This window comes from Schistocerca cancellata, chromosome 9 (assembly GCF_023864275.1).
Source record: "Schistocerca cancellata isolate TAMUIC-IGC-003103 chromosome 9, iqSchCanc2.1, whole genome shotgun sequence".
In the NCBI taxonomy this organism is placed as follows: domain Eukaryota; kingdom Metazoa; phylum Arthropoda; class Insecta; order Orthoptera; family Acrididae; genus Schistocerca; species Schistocerca cancellata.
In genome coordinates this window covers 522,215,547-522,238,489 of record NC_064634.1, presented here as the reverse complement: position 1 = coordinate 522,238,489, position 22,943 = coordinate 522,215,547, and the positions used below count along the sequence as shown (strand labels likewise).

General features: G+C 55.5%; 13 non-coding genes across 13 annotated transcripts; all 13 read right to left on the bottom strand.

The window, feature by feature from the left end:
- Positions 1–62: 62 nt before the first annotated feature.
- Positions 63–181, bottom strand: LOC126102577 (5S ribosomal RNA). The gene has a single exon (XR_007522868.1). It is a non-coding gene; the product is annotated as a 5S ribosomal RNA (ribosomal RNA).
- Positions 182–1,287: 1,106 nt separating this feature from the next.
- Positions 1,288–1,406, bottom strand: LOC126101770 (5S ribosomal RNA). Its single transcript, XR_007522489.1, has one exon. It is a non-coding gene; the product is annotated as a 5S ribosomal RNA (ribosomal RNA).
- Positions 1,407–2,261: 855 nt separating this feature from the next.
- On the bottom strand, positions 2,262–2,380 carry LOC126102773 (5S ribosomal RNA). The gene has a single exon (XR_007523047.1). It is a non-coding gene; the product is annotated as a 5S ribosomal RNA (ribosomal RNA).
- Positions 2,381–3,235: 855 nt separating this feature from the next.
- LOC126102556 (5S ribosomal RNA) lies at positions 3,236–3,354 on the bottom strand. Its single transcript, XR_007522856.1, has one exon. It is a non-coding gene; the product is annotated as a 5S ribosomal RNA (ribosomal RNA).
- A 1,107-nt stretch (positions 3,355–4,461) lies between these two features.
- LOC126102434 (5S ribosomal RNA) lies at positions 4,462–4,580 on the bottom strand. Its single transcript, XR_007522844.1, has one exon. It is a non-coding gene; the product is annotated as a 5S ribosomal RNA (ribosomal RNA).
- Positions 4,581–5,438: 858 nt separating this feature from the next.
- On the bottom strand, positions 5,439–5,557 carry LOC126101806 (5S ribosomal RNA). The gene has a single exon (XR_007522522.1). It is a non-coding gene; the product is annotated as a 5S ribosomal RNA (ribosomal RNA).
- An 850-nt stretch (positions 5,558–6,407) lies between these two features.
- On the bottom strand, positions 6,408–6,526 carry LOC126102071 (5S ribosomal RNA). Its single transcript, XR_007522765.1, has one exon. It is a non-coding gene; the product is annotated as a 5S ribosomal RNA (ribosomal RNA).
- Positions 6,527–10,559: 4,033 nt separating this feature from the next.
- Positions 10,560–10,678, bottom strand: LOC126102772 (5S ribosomal RNA). Its single transcript, XR_007523046.1, has one exon. It is a non-coding gene; the product is annotated as a 5S ribosomal RNA (ribosomal RNA).
- Positions 10,679–11,531: 853 nt separating this feature from the next.
- Positions 11,532–11,650, bottom strand: LOC126102069 (5S ribosomal RNA). The gene has a single exon (XR_007522763.1). It is a non-coding gene; the product is annotated as a 5S ribosomal RNA (ribosomal RNA).
- An 858-nt stretch (positions 11,651–12,508) lies between these two features.
- On the bottom strand, positions 12,509–12,627 carry LOC126101805 (5S ribosomal RNA). Its single transcript, XR_007522521.1, has one exon. It is a non-coding gene; the product is annotated as a 5S ribosomal RNA (ribosomal RNA).
- An 850-nt stretch (positions 12,628–13,477) lies between these two features.
- Positions 13,478–13,596, bottom strand: LOC126102068 (5S ribosomal RNA). The gene has a single exon (XR_007522762.1). It is a non-coding gene; the product is annotated as a 5S ribosomal RNA (ribosomal RNA).
- A 4,033-nt stretch (positions 13,597–17,629) lies between these two features.
- On the bottom strand, positions 17,630–17,748 carry LOC126102771 (5S ribosomal RNA). The gene has a single exon (XR_007523045.1). It is a non-coding gene; the product is annotated as a 5S ribosomal RNA (ribosomal RNA).
- An 853-nt stretch (positions 17,749–18,601) lies between these two features.
- Positions 18,602–18,720, bottom strand: LOC126102067 (5S ribosomal RNA). Its single transcript, XR_007522761.1, has one exon. It is a non-coding gene; the product is annotated as a 5S ribosomal RNA (ribosomal RNA).
- Positions 18,721–22,943: the final 4,223 nt, after the last annotated feature.

The following is a 22,943-nucleotide window of genomic DNA, read 5'->3' as shown; positions in this document are numbered from 1 at the left end:
AACAGAAAGGTAGTTTGAAAATTGGGCTGGCGACATTACAAAAAAAAAAAAAACAGGAAGGGAGCCAACAGCACCAGGGTTTCCCAGGCGGTCACCCATCCAAGTACTAGCCGGGCCCGATGATGCTTAACTTCGGTGATCGGACGAGAACCGGTGTATTCATCATGGTATGGCCGTTGGCGCTCATCTAATGTAGGAGCACGGCAGAATTCGCGTTCGGCTTTTCTCCCAACACACAAAATGTTAGTTTTCGGCCGCATTTGACGAAAGCGCTTCCTTCCGCAACCGCCAGTTCCTCGAGGACGGCGCGGGGAGGCGCGCCCGGCGTCCCAGCAGAGTGACGGCCGAATTGGCGGGCGCACCGCCGCGTGTGTGAGACGCACTGCTGCTCGTTGCACCCCCTGTCATTCGCTGGGCGCGTGTAGCCTTCGACACTAGCGGAGGACGCATCTTGTCCCTGGTGTTCAGCGGAGGGCCTGTGCGGGGTGTGGCAGTGTCGTGCTGGAGGGCCCACTGGTAGCGATGTGGGCTTCCTCGCCTCGCCTCGCCTCGCCTCGCCTCGCCTCTTCTCACACCAGGTGTACCGAGCGGGGTGGCGCAGTGGTTAGACACTGGACTCGCATTCGGGAGGACGACGGTTCAATCCCGCGTCCGGCCATCCTGATTTAGGTTTTCCGTGATTTCCCTAAATCACTCCAGGCAAATGCCGGGATGGTTCCTCTGAAAGGGCACGGCCGACTTCCTTCCCAATCCTTCCCTCATCCCATGAGACCGATGACCACGCTGTCTGGTCTCCTTCCCCAAACCAACCACCAACCAACACCAGGTGTCTGCGTAGTTTGCAGTGCATTCGCACCATTCCTATCCCTGTCCCTGTCCCCGTCCCGACTTGTCCCGACTTTGCTCGACTGCCGCTCGCTGCCGCTCGGGTCGTGGTCCATATGACAGCGCAAGCACGACAAACGTCTGCGGGACGAGACGAGACGAGACGAGACGACTAAGGAATAAATTCGTGGTTACAAATCAAATTTGGAACTCTACATTCCTACACAACAATAGGCTGTGACGTATTTCAGAAATCACCTGCCGATTCGTACTGTTTTGTCGTTTTCAAAGTCTTCTTGGCAAACTTGGTTAGCACATTCTCCCTCAAACTGAGTTAATTACTGCATTTTCGTACCATTACAGTAGTTTAAAAGGCTTAATTAAGCATCTATGTCACAACAGAAAGGTAGTTTGAAAATTGGGCTGGCGACATTACAAAAAAAAAAAAAAAAACAGGAAGGGAGCCAACAGCACCCGGGTTTCCCAGGCGGTCACCCATCCAAGTACTAGCCGTGCCCGATGATGCTTAACTTCGGTGATCGGACGAGAACCGGTGTATTCATCATGGTATGGCCGTTGGCGCTCATCTAATGTAGGAGCACGGCAGAATTCGCGTTCGGCTTTTCTCCCAACACACAAAATGTTAGTTTTCTGCCGCATTTGACGAAAGCGCTTCCTTCCGCAACCGCCAGTTCCTCGAGGACGGCGCGGGGAGGCGCGCCCGGCGTCCCAGCAGAGTGACGGCCGAATTGGCGGGCGCACCGCCGCGTGTGTGAGACGCACTGCTGCTCGTTGCACCCCCTGTCATTCGCTGGGCGCGTTCAGCCTTCGACACTAGCGGAGGACGCATCTTGTCCCTGGTGTTCAGCGGAGGGCCTGTGCGGGGTGTGGCAGTGTCGTGCTGGAGGGCCCACTGGTAGCGATGTGGGCTTCCTCGCCTCGCCTCGCCTCGCCTCGCCTCGCCTCTTCTCACACCAGGTGTCTGCGTAGTTTGCAGTGCATTCGCACCATTCCTATCCCTGTCCCTGTCCCCGTCCCGACTTGTCCCGACTTTGCTCGACTGCCGCTCGCTGTCGCTCGGGTCGTGGTCCATATGACAGCGCAAGCACGACAAACGTCTGCGGGACGAGACGAGACGAGACGAGACGACTAAGGAATAAATTCGTAATTTCAAATCAAATTTGGAACTCTACATTCCTACACAACAATAGGCGGTGACGTATTTCAGAAATCACCTGCCGATTCGTACTGTTTTGTCGTTTTCAAAGTCTTCTTGGCAAACTTGGTTAGCACATTCTCCCTCAAACTGAGTTAATTACTGCATTTTCGTACCATTACAGTAGTTTAAAAGGCTTAAGGAAGCATCTTTGTCACAACAGAAAGGTAGTTTGAAAATTGGGCTGGCGACATTACAAAAAAAAAAAAAACAGGAAGGGAGCCAACAGCACCCGGGTTTCCCAGGCGGTCACCCATCCAAGTACTAGCCGGGCCCGATGATGCTTAACTTCGGTGATCGGACGAGAACCGGTGTATTCATCATGGTATGGCCGTTGGCGCTCATCTAATGTAGGAGCACGGCAGAATTCGCGTTCGGCTTTTCTCCCAACACACAAAATGTTAGTTTTCTGCCGCATTTGACGAAAGCGCTTCCTTCCGCAACCGCCAGTTCCTCGAGGACGGCGCGGGGAGGCGCGCCCGGCGTCCCAGCAGAGTGACGGCCGAATTGGCGGGCGCACCGCCGCGTGTGTGAGACGCACTGCTGCTCGTTGCACCCCCTGTCATTCGCTGGGCGCGTTCAGCCTTCGACACTAGCGGAGGACGCATCTTGTCCCTGGTGTTCAGCGGAGGGCCTGTGCGGGGTGTGGCAGTGTCGTACTGGAGGGCCCACTGGTAGCGATGTGGGCTTCCTCGCCTCGCCTCGCCTCGCCTCGCCGCGCCTCACACCAGGTGTCTGCGTAGTTTGCAGTGCATTCGCACCATTCCTATCCCTGTCCCTGTCCCCGTCCCGACTTGTCCCGACTTTGCTCGACTGCCGCTCGCTGCCGCTCGGGTCGTGGTCCATATGACAGCGCAAGCACGACAAACGTCTGCGGGACGAGACGAGACGAGACGAGACGAGACGACTAAGGAATAAATTCGTGGTTACAAATCAAATTTGGAACTCTACATTCCTACACAACAATAGGCGGTGACGTATTTCAGAAATCACCTGCCGATTCGTACTGTTTTGTCGTTTTCAAAGTCTTCTTGGCAAACTTGGTTAGCACATTCTCCCTCAAACTGAGTTAATTACTGCATTTTCGTACCATTACAGTAGTTTAAAAGGCTTAAGGAAGCATCTTTGTCACAACAGAAAGGTAGTTTGAAAATTGGGCTGGCGACATTACAAAAAAAAAAAAAACAGGAAGGGAGCCAACAGCACCAGGGTTTCCCAGGCGGTCACCCATCCAAGTACTAGCCGGGCCCGATGATGCTTAACTTCGGTGATCGGACGAGAACCGGTGTATTCATCATGGTATGGCCGTTGGCGCTCATCTAATGTAGGAGCACGGCAGAATTCGCGTTCGGCTTTTCTCCCAACACACAAAATGTTAGTTTTCGGCCGCATTTGACGAAAGCGCTTCCTTCCGCAACCGCCAGTTCCTCGAGGACGGCGCGGGGAGGCGCGCCCGGCGTCCCAGCAGAGTGACGGCCGAATTGGCGGGCGCACCGCCGCGTGTGTGAGACGCACTGCTGCTCGTTGCACCCCCTGTCATTCGCTGGGCGCGTGTAGCCTTCGACACTAGCGGAGGACGCATCTTGTCCCTGGTGTTCAGCGGAGGGCCTGTGCGGGGTGTGGCAGTGTCGTGCTGGAGGGCCCACTGGTAGCGATGTGGGCTTCCTCGCCTCGCCTCGCCTCGCCTCGCCGCGCCTCTTCTCACACCAGGTGTACCGAGCGGGGTGGCGCAGTGGTTAGACACTGGACTCGCATTCGGGAGGACGACGGTTCAATCCCGCGTCCGGCCATCCTGATTTAGGTTTTCCGTGATTTCCCTAAATCACTCCAGGCAAATGCCGGGATGGTTCCTCTGAAAGGGCACGGCCGACTTCCTTCCCAATCCTTCCCTCATCCCATGAGACCGATGACCACGCTGTCTGGTCTCCTTCCCCAAACCAACCACCAACCAACACCAGGTGTCTGCGTAGTTTGCAGTGCATTCGCACCATTCCTATCCCTGTCCCTGTCCCCGTCCCGACTTGTCCCGACTTTGCTCGACTGCCGCTCGCTGCCGCTCGGGTCGTGGTCCATATGACAGCGCAAGCACGTCAAACGTCTGCGGGACGAGACGAGACGAGACGAGACGAGACGACTAAGGAATAAATTCGTGGTTACAAATCAAATTTGGAACTCTACACTCCTACACAACAATAGGCGGTGACGTATTTCAGAAATCACCTGCCGATTCGTAGTGTTTTGTCGTTTTCAAAGTCTTCTTGGCAAACTTGGTTAGCACATTCTCCCTCAAACTGAGTTAATTACTGCATTTTCGTACCATTACAGTAGTTTAAAAGGCTTAAGGAAGCATCTTTGTCACAACAGAAAGGTAGTTTGAAAATGGGGCTGGCGACATTACAAAAAAAAAAAAACAGGAAGGGAGCCAACAGCACCAGGGTTTCCCAGGCGGTCACCCATCCAAGTACTAGCCGGGCCCGATGATGCTTAACTTCGGTGATCGGACGAGAACCGGTGTATTCATCATGGTATGGCCGTTGGCGCTCATCTAATGTAGGATCACGGCAGAATTCGCGTTCGGCTTTTCTCCCAACACACAAAATGTTAGTTTTCGGCCGCATTTGACGAAAGCGCTTCCTTCCGCAACCGCCAGTTCCTCGAGGACGGCGCGGGGAGGCGCGCCCGGCGTCCCAGCAGAGTGACGGCCGAATTGGCGGGCGCACCGCCGCGTGTGTGAGACGCACTGCTGCTCGTTGCACCCCCTGTCATTCGCTGGGCGCGTGTAGCCTTCGACACTAGCGGAGGACGCATCTTGTCCCTGGTGTTCAGCGGAGGGCCTGTGCGGGGTGTGGCAGTGTCGTGCTGGAGGGCCCACTGGTAGCGATGTGGGCTTCCTCGCCTCGCCTCGCCTCGCCTCGCCTCGCCTCTTCTCACACCAGGTGTCTGCGTAGTTTGCAGTGCATTCGCACCATTCCTATCCCTGTCCCTGTCCCCGTCCCGACTTGTCCCGACTTTGCTCGACTGCCGCTCGCTGCCGCTCGGGTCGTGGTCCATATGACAGCGCAAGCACGTCAAACGTCTGCGGGACGAGACGAGACGAGACGAGACGAGACGACTAAGGAATAAATTCGTGGTTACAAATCAAATTTGGAACTCTACACTCCTACACAACAATAGGCGGTGACGTATTTCAGAAATCACCTGCCGATTCGTACTGTTTTGTCGTTTTCAAAGTCTTCTTGGCAAACTTGGTTAGCACATTCTCCCTCAAACTGAGTTAATTACTGCATTTTCGTACCATTACAGTAGTTTAAAAGGCTTAAGGAAGCATCTTTGTCACAACAGAAAGGTAGTTTGAAAATTGGGCTGGCGACATTACAAAAAAAAAAAACAGGAAGGGAGCCAACAGCACCCGGGTTTCCCAGGCGGTCACCCATCCAAGTACTAGCCGGGCCCGATGATGCTTAACTTCCGTGATCGGACGAGAACCGGTGTATTCATCATGGTATGGCCGTTGGCGCTCATCTAATGTAGGAGCACGGCAGAATTCGCGTTCGGCTTTTCTCCCAACACACAAAATGTTAGTTTTCGGCCGCATTTGACGAAAGCGCTTCCTTCCGCAACCGCCAGTTCCTCGAGGACGGCGCGGGGAGGCGCGCCCGGCGTCCCAGCAGAGTGACGGCCGAATTGGCGGGCGCACCGCCGCGTGTGTGAGACGCACTGCTGCTCGTTGCACCCCCTGTCATTCGCTGGGCGCGTGTAGCCTTCGACACTAGCGAAGGACGCATCTTGTCCCTGGTGTTCAGCGGAGGGCCTGTGCGGGGTGTGGCAGTGTCGTGCTGGAGGGCCCACTGGTAGCGATGTGGGCTTCCTCGCCTCGCCTCGCCTCGCCTCGCCGCGCCTCACACCAGGTGTCTGCGTAGTTTGCAGTGCATTCGCACCATTCCTATCCCTGTCCCTGTCCCCGTCCCGACTTGTCCCGACTTTGCTCGACTGCCGCTCGCTGCCGCTCGGGTCGTGGTCCATATGACAGCGCAAGCACGTCAAACGTCTGCGGGACGAGACGAGACGAGACGAGACGAGACGACTAAGGAATAAATTCGTGGTTACAAATCAAATTTGGAACTCTACACTCCTACACAACAATAGGCGGTGACGTATTTCAGAAATCACCTGCCGATTCGTAGTGTTTTGTCGTTTTCAAAATCTTCTTGGCAAACTTGGTTAGCACATTCTCCCTCAAACTGAGTTAATTACTGCATTTTCGTACCATTACAGTTGTTTAAAAGGCTTAAGGAAGCATCTTTGTCACAACAGAAAGGTAGTTTGAAAATTGGGCTGGCGACATGACAAAAAAAAACAGGAAGGGAGCCAACAGCACCCGGGTTTCCCAGGCGGTCACCCATCCAAGTACTAGCCGTGCCCGATGATGCTTAACCTCGGTGATCGGACGAGAACCTGTGTATTCATCATGGTATGGCCGTTGGCGCTCATCTAATGCAGGAGCACGGCAGAATTCGCGTTCGGCTTTTCTCCCAACACACAAAATGTTAGTTTTCGGCCGCATTTGACGAAAGCGCTTCCTTCCGCAACCGCCAGTTCCTCGAGGACGGCGCGGGGAGGCGCAACCCGCCCAGCGGCGCCTGCTTGCTGCTCGGGCAGACCTTGGCTACGCCGACGTCCTTCAGGGCCGGACGACGTCTCCTCCTGCCCCTGCTGTCCAGCCTCCGCGACGCCCTGACGACGGGCCTGCTCCTCCTGCTGCAGCTGATGATTTCATCGCGGTCCTCAAAGAAGTTCAGGCCACCCTTGTTGCTGTCTCCGCCGCACTGGCCCAGCTGCCGGCCGCCATCACTGCTGCAGTCCATGCAGCCCTCCGAAGTTTCCCCACCGCCACGGCGTCCACATCCACTGGCCATGGCTCGCAACCTTAGGCGCCACCAGAACTTCACGGCTGTCACGTGGAACGCGAATGGCCTCTTCCCAGCGCTTCTTGAATTCCGGCAGTTTCTCCAGGACTACAGCGTTGATGTGTGTCTCCTCACCGAGACGCACCTCAAGCCTGGCCTTCGAGCGAACGCCCCGAATTACGTCTGCTATCGCGACGACAGGCTGACGGCTGGCGGTGGCACGGCCATCTACGTCAAGCGGACACTCCGGCACTACCGAGTCCCTCTGCCACGTCTGGACTCCTGTGAAGCCACGGCCGTTGCAGTGGAGACGTCCCTTGGCACGGTCATCTTTCTCTCCGTGTACCGGCCGCCACGTGGCCACCTCACCATCCACGATGCTGACGCTCTCCTCCGTGCTGGGGACAAGATCTTCCTCGCTGGGGACCTTAATGCCAAGCACCAGCTCTGGAATTCTCGGACGCTGAACGTCAGTGGGAGGCGGCTCTATCATGCTGCTGAGAGGGCACGAGCTTCTGTCTATGGACCTGACGAGCCAACGCACTACCCTCCGAATGGTACTGCTCCCGATGTCTTGGACATTTGTCTCGTCAAGGGTGTCGACTGGTTTGTCACCCCCGACGTTCTCCACGTCTTGAGCTCCGACCACTTGCCGGTGCTCTTTCGGCTGTATGTCACTCCGCTTCCTCCAGCAGCCAAGCTCGACACCCGGAAGACCGACTGGCCACGCTTCCAGCAGCTTGTTCTGGAACGCCTCCCTGCCGAGCCACCTCCCCTGGACACCGATGTCAATGCTGCTCTCCACAACCTGACTGCAGCTCTCACCACGGCTGTCGCTGACTCCACTCCACCTCCACGGGTTTCCTCTGTGGCGGCTCCAGCTCTTCCTGCAGCCATACAGGCCCTTATCCGAGAACGAAACCGTCTCAACAGAGAGTGGCGTGAAACACGGCAGCCTCTGCTGAAGCGGCGCATCAATCATCTCCGCCGCACCATCAAGGCTGCCCTTGCTGCTCATCGTATACGCCGGTGGGAGGAGAAGCTGGCCTCCATTGATCCTGGGGCCGACACGTGGGAGATGGTCCGTTCCCTCACACGCCATCGCCCACACATGCCGCCGCTCACAACACCGGATGGACCTGCCTACACGCCTGCCGCTCAAGCCGAGGCCTTGGCGACGGCTTTCGAGGCCAACTTCCGGCCCCTTGCGGTGCCGGTCGACCACGAGAACGTCCGCACGGTCGAGACCCGACTTCCTGTCTTCCTCCACGGCGACCCCGGTGACGCCACCATTGTCCCGACGTCGGAACGGGAGGTCACTGACCATCTTCGACGACTTCCCCAGAAGAAGGCCCCTGGGCACGACAACGTTGACGGGAGAGTCCTCCGCATGATGCCCAGGCTTGGCATCTTGTACGTGGTCGCTCTCTTCAACGCCATCCTTGTCCAGCTGCAGTACCCAGAAGCTTGGAAGACGGCTGTCGTTGTGGCGGTCCCGAAGCCGGGCAAAAACAGGACGGTGCCGGCGCATTATCGCCCCATCAGTCTCCTCCCGACGTTGAGCAAAGTTTTCGAGAGGATCCTCCTCTCTAGGTTCGGCCGGCTGCTTCACCAGGACAATATCATTCCTCGGGGCAGTTTGGATTCCGCCAGCACCACTCCACCACTCAACAGCTGCTCCGCGTCGTCGAGGAGGCGACACTGGCTTTCAACAATCGGGAGTTTTGCGGCCTTGTCCTGCTGGATGTGTCAAAGGCCTTTGACACCGTCTGGCACCACGGCCTGCTCTTCAAGTTGTTCCACCTCGGCATCCCTTCGTGCTTCGTCCGCCTTCTTGCCAGCTACCTTGCGGGACGTACTTTTGTCGTCCGGGTTGGCAGCACGACTTCCTCTGTTCGCCCCGTCCTTGCTGGCGTGCCGCAAGGGAGTGTTCTGGGCCCGATCTTGTATTCCGTTTACACCTCCGACCTGCCGGTTTCCCCGAGGGTTGGTCGTGCCATCTATGCTGATGACACGGCCCTCTTCTCGCGCCATCGCGACATCGCCGCCGTCCTCCGACGTCTGCAAGCTGCGCTGCAGGACCTCGAGCGTTGGGCCGCCGATTGGAGGATCAGCTTCAACGCCACCAAATCTCAGGGGCTGATCCTCACTCGCCGTCTCCCACCTGACGTGCCACCCCTGGTGCTTTGTAACCAGGCCATCACCTGGACCACGACTGCTACCTACCTCGGGGTCATTCTCGATCGCAAGTTGACATGGAAGGCTCAAGTCTCCGCTGTCCACCGGAAGACGTCTCAGAGGGCTGGGGCATTGTACCCCATGCTCAATGAAACCTCCTCGCTTCCTGTCGCCAACGGACTGCGTCTTTATCGCACGTGCATCCGTCCGGTCATGGACTATGCGTGTGAAGTCTGGGGCAATGCTGCCCCCTCTCACATTAAGAGGCTCCAGCAACTACAAAACAAGATTTTGCGCCGAATCTACCATGTGCCGCGTGATTTTCCTCATCGCCTCCTCCATCAGGCGGCTGAGGAACCCCTCGTCCGGGAGAGATTTCAAGATGCAGCGCGCCGGTTCTACACCACCACCCGCGCTTCAGACAATCCCCTCGTCCGGAACTTAGGGCGACATAATGACAATTACGACCACTATAGGCGGCCCGTTGCCCTGATCGAATAATCAGGTCAGCCCCGCAGATTCCCCACCACCAATTCCTCTCTGCGACTTCCAGTTATCACACGCGATGTCTTCCACCAACCTCAACCTGCAGCCTTGGTAGGAAATGCCTCTCGGTAAACCCTACATTCACGATAGACCGGGATGTTCCACACCCCGTCCAGAATCTAGTGAGGCCGCGCGGGGAGGCGCGCCCGGCGTCCCAGCAGAGTGACGGCCGAATTGGCGGGCGCACCGCCGCGTGTGTGAGTCGCACTGCTGCTCGTTGCACCCCCTGTCATTCGCTGGGCGCGTGCAGCCTTCGACACTAGCGGAGGACGCACCTTGTCCCTGGTGTTCAGCGGAGGGCCTGTGCGGGGTGTGGCAATGTCGTGCTGGAGGGCCCACTGGTAGCGATGTGGGCTTCCTCGCCTCGCCTCGCCTCGCCTCGCCTCGCCTCGCCTCGCCTCGCCTCGCCTCGCCTCACACTAGGTGTCTGCGTAGTTTGCAGTGCATTCGCACCATTCCTATCCCTGTCCCTGTCCCCGTCCCGACTTGTCCCGACTTTGCTCGACTGCCGCTCGCTGCCGCTCGGGTCGTGGTCCATATGACAGCGCAAGCACGACAAACGTCTGCGGGACGAGACGAGACGAGACGAGACGAGACGACTAAGGAATAAATTCGTGGTTACAAATCAAATTTGGAACTCTACACTCCTACACAACAATAGGCGGTGACGTATTTCAGAAATCACCTGCCGATTCGTACTGTTTTGTCGTTTTCAAAGTCTTCTTGGCAAACTTGGTTAGCACATTCTCCCTCAAACTGAGTTAATTACTGCATTTTCGTACCATTACAGTAGTTTAAAAGGCTTAAGGAAGCATCTTTGTCGCAACAGAGAGGTAGTTTGAAAATTGGGCTGGCGACATTACAAAAAAAAAAAAAAACAGGAAGGGAGCCAACAGCACCCGGGTTTCCCAGGCGGTCACCCATCCAAGTACTAGCCGGGCCCGATGATGCTTAACTTCGGTGATCGGACGAGAACCGGTGTATTCATCATGGTATGGCCGTTGGCGCTCATCTAATGTAGGAGCACGGCAGAATTCGCGTTCGGCTTTTCTCCCAACACACAAAATGTTAGTTTTCGGCCGCATTTGACGAAAGCGCTTCCTTCCGCAACCGCCAGTTCCTCGAGGACGGCGCGGGGAGGCGCGCCCGGCGTCCCAGCAGAGTGACGGCCGAATTGGCGGGCGCACCGCCGCGTGTGTGAGACGCACTGCTGCTCGTTGCACCCCCTGTCATTCGCTGGGCGCGTGTAGCCTTCGACACTAGCGGAGGACGCATCTTGTCCCTGGTGTTCAGCGGAGGGCCTGTGCGGGGTGTGGCAGTGTCGTGCTGGAGGGCCCACTGGTAGCGATGTGGGCTTCCTCGCCTCGCCTCGCCTCGCCTCGCCTCGCCTCTTCTCACACCAGGTGTCTGCGTAGTTTGCAGTGCATTCGCACCATTCCTATCCCTGTCCCTGTCCCCGTCCCGACTTGTCCCGACTTTGCTCGACTGCCGCTCGCTGCCGCTCGGGTCGTGGTCCATATGACAGCGCAAGCACGGCAAACGTCTGCGGGACGAGACGAGACGAGACGAGACGACTAAGGAATAAATTCGTGGTTACAAATCAAATTTGGAACTCTACATTCCTACACAACAATAGGCGGTGACGTATTTCAGAAATCACCTGCCGATTCGTACTGTTTTGTCGTTTTCAAAGTCTTCTTGGCAAACTTGGTTAGCACATTCTCCCTCAAACTGAGTTAATTACTGCATTTTCGTACCATTACAGTAGTTTAAAAGGCTTAAGGAAGCATCTTTGTCACAACAGAAAGGTAGTTTGAAAATTGGGCTGTCGACATGACAAAAAAAAAAAACAGGAAGGGAGCCAACAGCACCCGGGTTTCCCAGGCGGTCACCCATCCAAGTACTAGCCGTGCCCGATGATGCTTAACCTCGGTGATCGGACGAGAACCTGTGTATTCATCATGGTATGGCCGTTGGCGCTCATCTAATGTAGGAGCACGGCAGAATTCGCGTTCGGCTTTTCTCCCAACACACAAAATGTTAGTTTTCGGCCGCATTTGACGAAAGCGCTTCCTTCCGCAACCGCCAGTTCCTCGAGGACGGCGCGGGGAGGCGCGCCCGGCGTCCCAGCAGAGTGACGGCCGAATTGGCGGGCGCACCGCCGCGTGTGTGAGTCGCACTGCTGCTCGTTGCACCCCCTGTCATTCGCTGGGCGCGTGCAGCCTTCGACACTAGCGGAGGACGCACCTTGTCCCTGGTGTTCAGCGGAGGGCCTGTGCGGGGTGTGGCAATGTCGTGCTGGAGGGCTCACTGGTAGCGATGTGGGCTTCCTCGCCTCGCCTCGCCTCGCCTCGCCTCGCCTCGCCTCACACTAGGTGTCTGCGTAGTTTGCAGTGCATTCGCACCATTCCTATCCCTGTCCCTGTCCCCGTCCCGACTTGTCCCGACTTTGCTCGACTGCCGCTCGCTGCCGCTCGGGTCGTGGTCCATATGACAGCGCAAGCACGACAAACGTCTGCGGGACGAGACGAGACGAGACGAGACGAGACGACTAAGGAATAAATTCGTGGTTACAAATCAAATTTGGAACTCTACACTCCTACACAACAATAGGCGGTGACGTATTTCAGAAATCACCTGCCGATTCGTACTGTTTTGTCGTTTTCAAAGTCTTCTTGGCAAACTTGGTTAGCACATTCTCCCTCAAACTGAGTTAATTACTGCATTTTCGTACCATTACAGTAGTTTAAAAGGCTTAAGGAAGCATCTTTGTCACAACAGAAAGGTAGTTTGAAAATTGGGCTGGCGACATTACAAAAAAAAAAAACAGGAAGGGAGCCAACAGCACCCGGGTTTCCCAGGCGGTCACCCATCCAAGTACTAGCCGGGCCCGATGATGCTTAACTTCCGTGATCGGACGAGAACCGGTGTATTCATCATGGTATGGCCGTTGGCGCTCATCTAATGTAGGAGCACGGCAGAATTCGCGTTCGGCTTTTCTCCCAACACACAAAATGTTAGTTTTCGGCCGCATTTGACGAAAGCGCTTCCTTCCGCAACCGCCAGTTCCTCGAGGACGGCGCGGGGAGGCGCGCCCGGCGTCCCAGCAGAGTGACGGCCGAATTGGCGGGCGCACCGCCGCGTGTGTGAGACGCACTGCTGCTCGTTGCACCCCCTGTCATTCGCTGGGCGCGTGTAGCCTTCGACACTAGCGAAGGACGCATCTTGTCCCTGGTGTTCAGCGGAGGGCCTGTGCGGGGTGTGGCAGTGTCGTGCTGGAGGGCCCACTGGTAGCGATGTGGGCTTCCTCGCCTCGCCTCGCCTCGCCTCGCCGCGCCTCACACCAGGTGTCTGCGTAGTTTGCAGTGCATTCGCACCATTCCTATCCCTGTCCCTGTCCCCGTCCCGACTTGTCCCGACTTTGCTCGACTGCCGCTCGCTGCCGCTCGGGTCGTGGTCCATATGACAGCGCAAGCACGTCAAACGTCTGCGGGACGAGACGAGACGAGACGAGACGAGACGACTAAGGAATAAATTCGTGGTTACAAATCAAATTTGGAACTCTACACTCCTACACAACAATAGGCGGTGACGTATTTCAGAAATCACCTGCCGATTCGTAGTGTTTTGTCGTTTTCAAAATCTTCTTGGCAAACTTGGTTAGCACATTCTCCCTCAAACTGAGTTAATTACTGCATTTTCGTACCATTACAGTTGTTTAAAAGGCTTAAGGAAGCATCTTTGTCACAACAGAAAGGTAGTTTGAAAATTGGGCTGGCGACATGACAAAAAAAAACAGGAAGGGAGCCAACAGCACCCGGGTTTCCCAGGCGGTCACCCATCCAAGTACTAGCCGTGCCCGATGATGCTTAACCTCGGTGATCGGACGAGAACCTGTGTATTCATCATGGTATGGCCGTTGGCGCTCATCTAATGCAGGAGCACGGCAGAATTCGCGTTCGGCTTTTCTCCCAACACACAAAATGTTAGTTTTCGGCCGCATTTGACGAAAGCGCTTCCTTCCGCAACCGCCAGTTCCTCGAGGACGGCGCGGGGAGGCGCAACCCGCCCAGCGGCGCCTGCTTGCTGCTCGGGCAGACCTTGGCTACGCCGACGTCCTTCAGGGCCGGACGACGTCTCCTCCTGCCCCTGCTGTCCAGCCTCCGCGACGCCCTGACGACGGGCCTGCTCCTCCTGCTGCAGCTGATGATTTCATCGCGGTCCTCAAAGAAGTTCAGGCCACCCTTGTTGCTGTCTCCGCCGCACTGGCCCAGCTGCCGGCCGCCATCACTGCTGCAGTCCATGCAGCCCTCCGAAGTTTCCCCACCGCCACGGCGTCCACATCCACTGGCCATGGCTCGCAACCTTAGGCGCCACCAGAACTTCACGGCTGTCACGTGGAACGCGAATGGCCTCTTCCCAGCGCTTCTTGAATTCCGGCAGTTTCTCCAGGACTACAGCGTTGATGTGTGTCTCCTCACCGAGACGCACCTCAAGCCTGGCCTTCGAGCGAACGCCCCGAATTACGTCTGCTATCGCGACGACAGGCTGACGGCTGGCGGTGGCACGGCCATCTACGTCAAGCGGACACTCCGGCACTACCGAGTCCCTCTGCCACGTCTGGACTCCTGTGAAGCCACGGCCGTTGCAGTGGAGACGTCCCTTGGCACGGTCATCTTTCTCTCCGTGTACCGGCCGCCACGTGGCCACCTCACCATCCACGATGCTGACGCTCTCCTCCGTGCTGGGGACAAGATCTTCCTCGCTGGGGACCTTAATGCCAAGCACCAGCTCTGGAATTCTCGGACGCTGAACGTCAGTGGGAGGCGGCTCTATCATGCTGCTGAGAGGGCACGAGCTTCTGTCTATGGACCTGACGAGCCAACGCACTACCCTCCGAATGGTACTGCTCCCGATGTCTTGGACATTTGTCTCGTCAAGGGTGTCGACTGGTTTGTCACCCCCGACGTTCTCCACGTCTTGAGCTCCGACCACTTGCCGGTGCTCTTTCGGCTGTATGTCACTCCGCTTCCTCCAGCAGCCAAGCTCGACACCCGGAAGACCGACTGGCCACGCTTCCAGCAGCTTGTTCTGGAACGCCTCCCTGCCGAGCCACCTCCCCTGGACACCGATGTCAATGCTGCTCTCCACAACCTGACTGCAGCTCTCACCACGGCTGTCGCTGACTCCACTCCACCTCCACGGGTTTCCTCTGTGGCGGCTCCAGCTCTTCCTGCAGCCATACAGGCCCTTATCCGAGAACGAAACCGTCTCAACAGAGAGTGGCGTGAAACACGGCAGCCTCTGCTGAAGCGGCGCATCAATCATCTCCGCCGCACCATCAAGGCTGCCCTTGCTGCTCATCGTATACGCCGGTGGGAGGAGAAGCTGGCCTCCATTGATCCTGGGGCCGACACGTGGGAGATGGTCCGTTCCCTCACACGCCATCGCCCACACATGCCGCCGCTCACAACACCGGATGGACCTGCCTACACGCCTGCCGCTCAAGCCGAGGCCTTGGCGACGGCTTTCGAGGCCAACTTCCGGCCCCTTGCGGTGCCGGTCGACCACGAGAACGTCCGCACGGTCGAGACCCGACTTCCTGTCTTCCTCCACGGCGACCCCGGTGACGCCACCATTGTCCCGACGTCGGAACGGGAGGTCACTGACCATCTTCGACGACTTCCCCAGAAGAAGGCCCCTGGGCACGACAACGTTGACGGGAGAGTCCTCCGCATGATGCCCAGGCTTGGCATCTTGTACGTGGTCGCTCTCTTCAACGCCATCCTTGTCCAGCTGCAGTACCCAGAAGCTTGGAAGACGGCTGTCGTTGTGGCGGTCCCGAAGCCGGGCAAAAACAGGACGGTGCCGGCGCATTATCGCCCCATCAGTCTCCTCCCGACGTTGAGCAAAGTTTTCGAGAGGATCCTCCTCTCTAGGTTCGGCCGGCTGCTTCACCAGGACAATATCATTCCTCGGGGCAGTTTGGATTCCGCCAGCACCACTCCACCACTCAACAGCTGCTCCGCGTCGTCGAGGAGGCGACACTGGCTTTCAACAATCGGGAGTTTTGCGGCCTTGTCCTGCTGGATGTGTCAAAGGCCTTTGACACCGTCTGGCACCACGGCCTGCTCTTCAAGTTGTTCCACCTCGGCATCCCTTCGTGCTTCGTCCGCCTTCTTGCCAGCTACCTTGCGGGACGTACTTTTGTCGTCCGGGTTGGCAGCACGACTTCCTCTGTTCGCCCCGTCCTTGCTGGCGTGCCGCAAGGGAGTGTTCTGGGCCCGATCTTGTATTCCGTTTACACCTCCGACCTGCCGGTTTCCCCGAGGGTTGGTCGTGCCATCTATGCTGATGACACGGCCCTCTTCTCGCGCCATCGCGACATCGCCGCCGTCCTCCGACGTCTGCAAGCTGCGCTGCAGGACCTCGAGCGTTGGGCCGCCGATTGGAGGATCAGCTTCAACGCCACCAAATCTCAGGGGCTGATCCTCACTCGCCGTCTCCCACCTGACGTGCCACCCCTGGTGCTTTGTAACCAGGCCATCACCTGGACCACGACTGCTACCTACCTCGGGGTCATTCTCGATCGCAAGTTGACATGGAAGGCTCAAGTCTCCGCTGTCCACCGGAAGACGTCTCAGAGGGCTGGGGCATTGTACCCCATGCTCAATGAAACCTCCTCGCTTCCTGTCGCCAACGGACTGCGTCTTTATCGCACGTGCATCCGTCCGGTCATGGACTATGCGTGTGAAGTCTGGGGCAATGCTGCCCCCTCTCACATTAAGAGGCTCCAGCAACTACAAAACAAGATTTTGCGCCGAATCTACCATGTGCCGCGTGATTTTCCTCATCGCCTCCTCCATCAGGCGGCTGAGGAACCCCTCGTCCGGGAGAGATTTCAAGATGCAGCGCGCCGGTTCTACACCACCACCCGCGCTTCAGACAATCCCCTCGTCCGGAACTTAGGGCGACATAATGACAATTACGACCACTATAGGCGGCCCGTTGCCCTGATCGAATAATCAGGTCAGCCCCGCAGATTCCCCACCACCAATTCCTCTCTGCGACTTCCAGTTATCACACGCGATGTCTTCCACCAACCTCAACCTGCAGCCTTGGTAGGAAATGCCTCTCGGTAAACCCTACATTCACGATAGACCGGGATGTTCCACACCCCGTCCAGAATCTAGTGAGGCCGCGCGGGGAGGCGCGCCCGGCGTCCCAGCAGAGTGACGGCCGAATTGGCGGGCGCACCGCCGCGTGTGTGAGTCGCACTGCTGCTCGTTGCACCCCCTGTCATTCGCTGGGCGCGTGCAGCCTTCGACACTAGCGGAGGACGCACCTTGTCCCTGGTGTTCAGCGGAGGGCCTGTGCGGGGTGTGGCAATGTCGTGCTGGAGGGCCCACTGGTAGCGATGTGGGCTTCCTCGCCTCGCCTCGCCTCGCCTCGCCTCGCCTCGCCTCGCCTCGCCTCGCCTCGCCTCACACTAGGTGTCTGCGTAGTTTGCAGTGCATTCGCACCATTCCTATCCCTGTCCCTGTCCCCGTCCCGACTTGTCCCGACTTTGCTCGACTGCCGCTCGCTGCCGCTCGGGTCGTGGTCCATATGACAGCGCAAGCACGACAAACGTCTGCGGGACGAGACGAGACGAGACGAGACGAGACGACTAAGGAATAAATTCGTGGTTACAAATCAAATTTGGAACTCTACACTCCTACACAACAATAGGCGGTGACGTATTTCAGAAATCACCTGCCGATTCGTACTGTTTTGTCGTTTTCAAAGTCTTCTTGGCAAACTTGGTTAGCACATTCTCCCTCAAACTGAGTTAATTACTGCATTTTCGTACCATTACAGTAGTTTAAAAGGCTTAAGGAAGCATCTTTGTCGCAACAGAGAGGTAGTTTGAAAATTGGGCTGGCGACATTACAAAAAAAAAAAAAAACAGGAAGGGAGCCAACAGCACCCGGGTTTCCCAGGCGGTCACCCATCCAAGTACTAGCCGGGCCCGATGATGCTTAACTTCGGTGATCGGACGAGAACCGGTGTATTCATCATGGTATGGCCGTTGGCGCTCATCTAATGTAGGAGCACGGCAGAATTCGCGTTCGGCTTTTCTCCCAACACACAAAATGTTAGTTTTCGGCCGCATTTGACGAAAGCGCTTCCTTCCGCAACCGCCAGTTCCTCGAGGACGGCGCGGGGAGGCGCGCCCGGCGTCCCAGCAGAGTGACGGCCGAATTGGCGGGCGCACCGCCGCGTGTGTGAGACGCACTGCTGCTCGTTGCACCCCCTGTCATTCGCTGGGCGCGTGTAGCCTTCGACACTAGCGGAGGACGCATCTTGTCCCTGGTGTTCAGCGGAGGGCCTGTGCGGGGTGTGGCAGTGTCGTGCTGGAGGGCCCACTGGTAGCGATGTGGGCTTCCTCGCCTCGCCTCGCCTCGCCTCGCCTCGCCTCTTCTCACACCAGGTGTCTGCGTAGTTTGCAGTGCATTCGCACCATTCCTATCCCTGTCCCTGTCCCCGTCCCGACTTGTCCCGACTTTGCTCGACTGCCGCTCGCTGCCGCTCGGGTCGTGGTCCATATGACAGCGCAAGCACGGCAAACGTCTGCGGGACGAGACGAGACGAGACGAGACGACTAAGGAATAAATTCGTGGTTACAAATCAAATTTGGAACTCTACATTCCTACACAACAATAGGCGGTGACGTATTTCAGAAATCACCTGCCGATTCGTACTGTTTTGTCGTTTTCAAAGTCTTCTTGGCAAACTTGGTTAGCACATTCTCCCTCAAACTGAGTTAATTACTGCATTTTCGTACCATTACAGTAGTTTAAAAGGCTTAAGGAAGCATCTTTGTCACAACAGAAAGGTAGTTTGAAAATTGGGCTGTCGACATGACAAAAAAAAAAAACAGGAAGGGAGCCAACAGCACCCGGGTTTCCCAGGCGGTCACCCATCCAAGTACTAGCCGTGCCCGATGATGCTTAACCTCGGTGATCGGACGAGAACCTGTGTATTCATCATGGTATGGCCGTTGGCGCTCATCTAATGTAGGAGCACGGCAGAATTCGCGTTCGGCTTTTCTCCCAACACACAAAATGTTAGTTTTCGGCCGCATTTGACGAAAGCGCTTCCTTCCGCAACCGCCAGTTCCTCGAGGACGGCGCGGGGAGGCGCGCCCGGCGTCCCAGCAGAGTGACGGCCGAATTGGCGGGCGCACCGCCGCGTGTGTGAGTCGCACTGCTGCTCGTTGCACCCCCTGTCATTCGCTGGGCGCGTGCAGCCTTCGACACTAGCGGAGGACGCACCTTGTCCCTGGTGTTCAGCGGAGGGCCTGTGCGGGGTGTGGCAATGTCGTGCTGGAGGGCTCACTGGTAGCGATGTGGGCTTCCTCGCCTCGCCTCGCCTCGCCTCGCCTCGCCTCGCCTCACACTAGGTGTCTGCGTAGTTTGCAGTGCATTCGCACCATTCCTATCCCTGTCCCTGTCCCCGTCCCGACTTGTCCCGACTTTGCTCGACTGCCGCTCGCTGCCGCTCGGGTCGTGGTCCATATGACAGCGCAAGCACGACAAACGTCTGCGGGACGAGACGAGACGAGACGAGACGAGACGACTAAGGAATAAATTCGTGGTTACAAATCAAATTTGGAACTCTACACTCCTACACAACAATAGGCGGTGACGTATTTCAGAAATCACCTGCCGATTCGTACTGTTTTGTCGTTTTCAAAGTCTTCTTGGCAAACTTGGTTAGCACATTCTCCCTCAAACTGAGTTAATTACTGCATTTTCGTACCATTACAGTAGTTTAAAAGGCTTAAGGAAGCATCTTTGTCACAACAGAAAGGTAGTTTGAAAATTGGGCTGGCGACATTACAAAAAAAAAAAAAAAACAGGAAGGGAGCCAACAGCACCCGGGTTTCCCAGGCGGTCACCCATCCAAGTACTAGCCGGGCCCGATGATGCTTAACTTCAGTGATCGGACGAGAACTTTTTTTTTTTCCTTTTTTTTTTTTTTTTTTTTTTTTTTTTTTTTTTTTTTTTACTGCATTTTCGTACCATTACAGTAGTTTAAAAGGCTTAAGGAAGCATCTTTGTCACAACAGAAAGGTAGTTTGAAAATTGGGCTGGCGACATAACAAAAAAACAAAAGGAAGGGAGCCAACAGCACCGGGGTTTCCCAGGCGGTCACCCATCCAAGTACTAGCCGGGCCCGATGATGCTTAACTTCGGTGATCGGACGAGAACTTTTTTTGTTTTTTTTTTTTTTTGTTTTTAAACTAAATATACTTCATTGTAAGAGCAGGCCAGGGTGGCGGTGGAGGCAAAGCGGGCGGGGGTCGCAATCCGAGGCCCGGCCACAGTGTCTCCCTCGCCCTCCCAACCCAAGAAACAGGGAATAACGGAAAAGGTGGTGTATTGTACTCTCTTTATTTTTTTTTTTTTTTGTGAGATTAGCATTTTTCTTATTGGTTTCTTTTTTTTTTTTCTTTATTTTTTTTGTTTTGTTTTTTTTTTTTATTTTTTTTTATTTTGTTTTTTTGTTGAGATCCTTTAGGAGAACAAAGGTCCATTGTGGCCAGCGGAAACATGTCCAAAACGATGTGAGAAAGGAATACCATCCGCTGAAGGTGTGGATATAACGTGAGGAAGGAAGAACGCAAACGCGAAACACAAATAAAAAACCATTCTAGAAGGACAATGACCACAAGTCAGCAGCGGAGGCCTCCCGCCGCAAGAGAAAAGCAAAAGTAAAGAGACTCTCAAAGAAAATTTAGAAATAAAAAACACACACGAACGAGCACACTATACGTGCCAAATATGTCCGGCGCACGGTAAAGGTGAATTCTACACAATTCCGGCAGCAGCAAACATATTTCGTCTTCTCGATAAGCTTGATTTCCGTGCCCAAGAGGCAACCGTTTCAACACAAAATATCTTTAAGCACCGTCTCACAGTTCAGGGACAAGTCAATTGACAGTCCTGCAATAGTCACAAAAATTTAGGAAAAGTCAGCAATTAGGGAACAAATCGTCAAATCCAGGAGAGAAAAAAAAAAAACCAATATGGCAATCCTAAGGACAACCTCCCAAAATGGCGGAAGATTAGTCGAGCCGGTGAGACAAATTAACTGTCATACATCAAGAATAGAACAATGATATTCCGCACATTCCACCAAAAGGAACAGTGGAATGGAAAGTACATAATCATGGCAGGAGAGAAATATGTAATTTGGTAAAGGCGGTCCGTAGAGGTACATCTAAAAATCGGGCATAATTGGAAACATACTGCGGGTTACGTTTCTCCCGCCCATAGTAGTCCCAAAGATACGTCAAAAACTGCAAGCGATCCATGAGTCGAAGAGAAAAAATCGCATGTGCAGCATGCGCAGCGATCCACACGGTAGCGTTTCTCTTGGTGGCAGGATACGGCCGCCAGTCGGGAACCAGGATATACAAAGGCTGTATGGCACGCGGGGTAGTCCGATTGATCAATGCCAACATCTCACGGGTGGCATCCCATACCTCTTGAAACTGGGGGCACACAAAACGGTGTTCGATCGTGTCCTCAGCCGCGCACCGCCCGCAGAGGCCACTCGGGAGGAGATTGATTGCGTGGAGTTTCGCATTCGTGGCAACGGTGCGATTCACAACTTTATACCAGGTGGCCCGAACATCGGATGTCAACAATTTACTGGAAATGTTGGACCACACCGTCCGCCAATCGCATTGCGGCAGCCTCAACTCCCATTTGTTAGTCGGCAGAGTTCCGCGGAGGGCCTCTGCGATCGCGCTGACGCTACCCCTGCGCCGGTCGTCGCCTATCAGATAGCTAGTGTGGAGGAAATACTGGCGAACGAAATTCAATCTGTACGGGATAGCCTGGACAGAGACAGGCGCGCGGAGAGAAGCAGGGCGGTAAAGGTCGAAGAGTACCGACGTGGGGCTAAGCCCCGCATTGGCTATTACACGGTTGGTTCGGTGGAGCAAAAGGGCAGCACACTTTGAAGGAAAATCAACCATACCGACGCCGCCCCTGTCCGGCGGGAGCGTGCAAATATTGTAGGCGACTTTAAAGATTTCGCCTCGCCAGACCAACCAAGAAACAGCATGCTTGATTGCCCGTTCAATCTCCTTCGGCACCGGCAAAACTTGAGCCAAGTACCAGGCCTTGGCCAACACCTGGGTATTTACAACCGAAGCTCTATCCAGCAAAGACAAATTTCGTTTGGCGGCAGCCTGAGTCGCCGCTCGTACAGAATATAACACCGCGCGCCAATTTATCACCGCCATTTGTTGTACATTGGCAGTCATCTGGATCCCGAGAATCTTATGTCGCAACCTTACGGTATACCAATCACGACGGATAGCCCTCATGGTCGCAGTAAGCGGCAGTAAGATGGACTTACGGGGGTTCACAACCGCACCCGATGCCGTTTCAAATTGGTGAAGAATGAGGCGGAGCGTATCAATATCATCGGGACGTTGGATAAAAACACCCAAGTCGTCCGCATACGCCCGACAGACAAGCGAACCCGTACCAAACGGGACACCGTGGCAAACATTTGTTATCTTACGGATCAGAGGATCCAACGCTAAAACGAATAATCCCATGGAAAGTGGGCACCCTTGGCGGACGGATCTGTTCATCCTGAGGACATCACCGGCCTGGCCATGAAAAAGGATTCTGGATGTAGCCGATTTCAGAAGGTTAGATATCACATGCGTGAATGTTAAACCAAATCCAAACTTAGACATGACCCGCCGCAAGTACTCGTGACTAATTCTATCAAACGCGTTATGAAAATCAATGGAAAGTATCGCAGCCCGGCCGCCACGGCGTGACGAGGCAGAAGCGATACACTCACGATACGCGAGTACAGCGTCATAAATATTCCGTCCAGGTACGGCACACGATTGAGAAGGACTAATGACGGTCTTCAACGCCGGCCGCAAACGGTGGGAAAAGCAGCGTGCTATGATTTTATAATCGGCGTTTAAGAGTGTGATCGGCCGTAAAGTCACCGCACTTGGGATGCCAGTGGTTTTCGGGATGAGGACGACGAGACCCTCTAAAAATTCTTCCGGCACATCGAGACCATTATGTATTTCATTCACCATGGCAACAAAAGTATCAGTTAAAAGACCGGAAAATTTCACATAAAATTCCACAGGAATGCCGTCATGGCCAGGGGCCTTTCCCTTCGGGCTAGCCTTAACGGCGGCAGAAACATCAGCAGCTGTAAAACGCTCATTTAAAAGA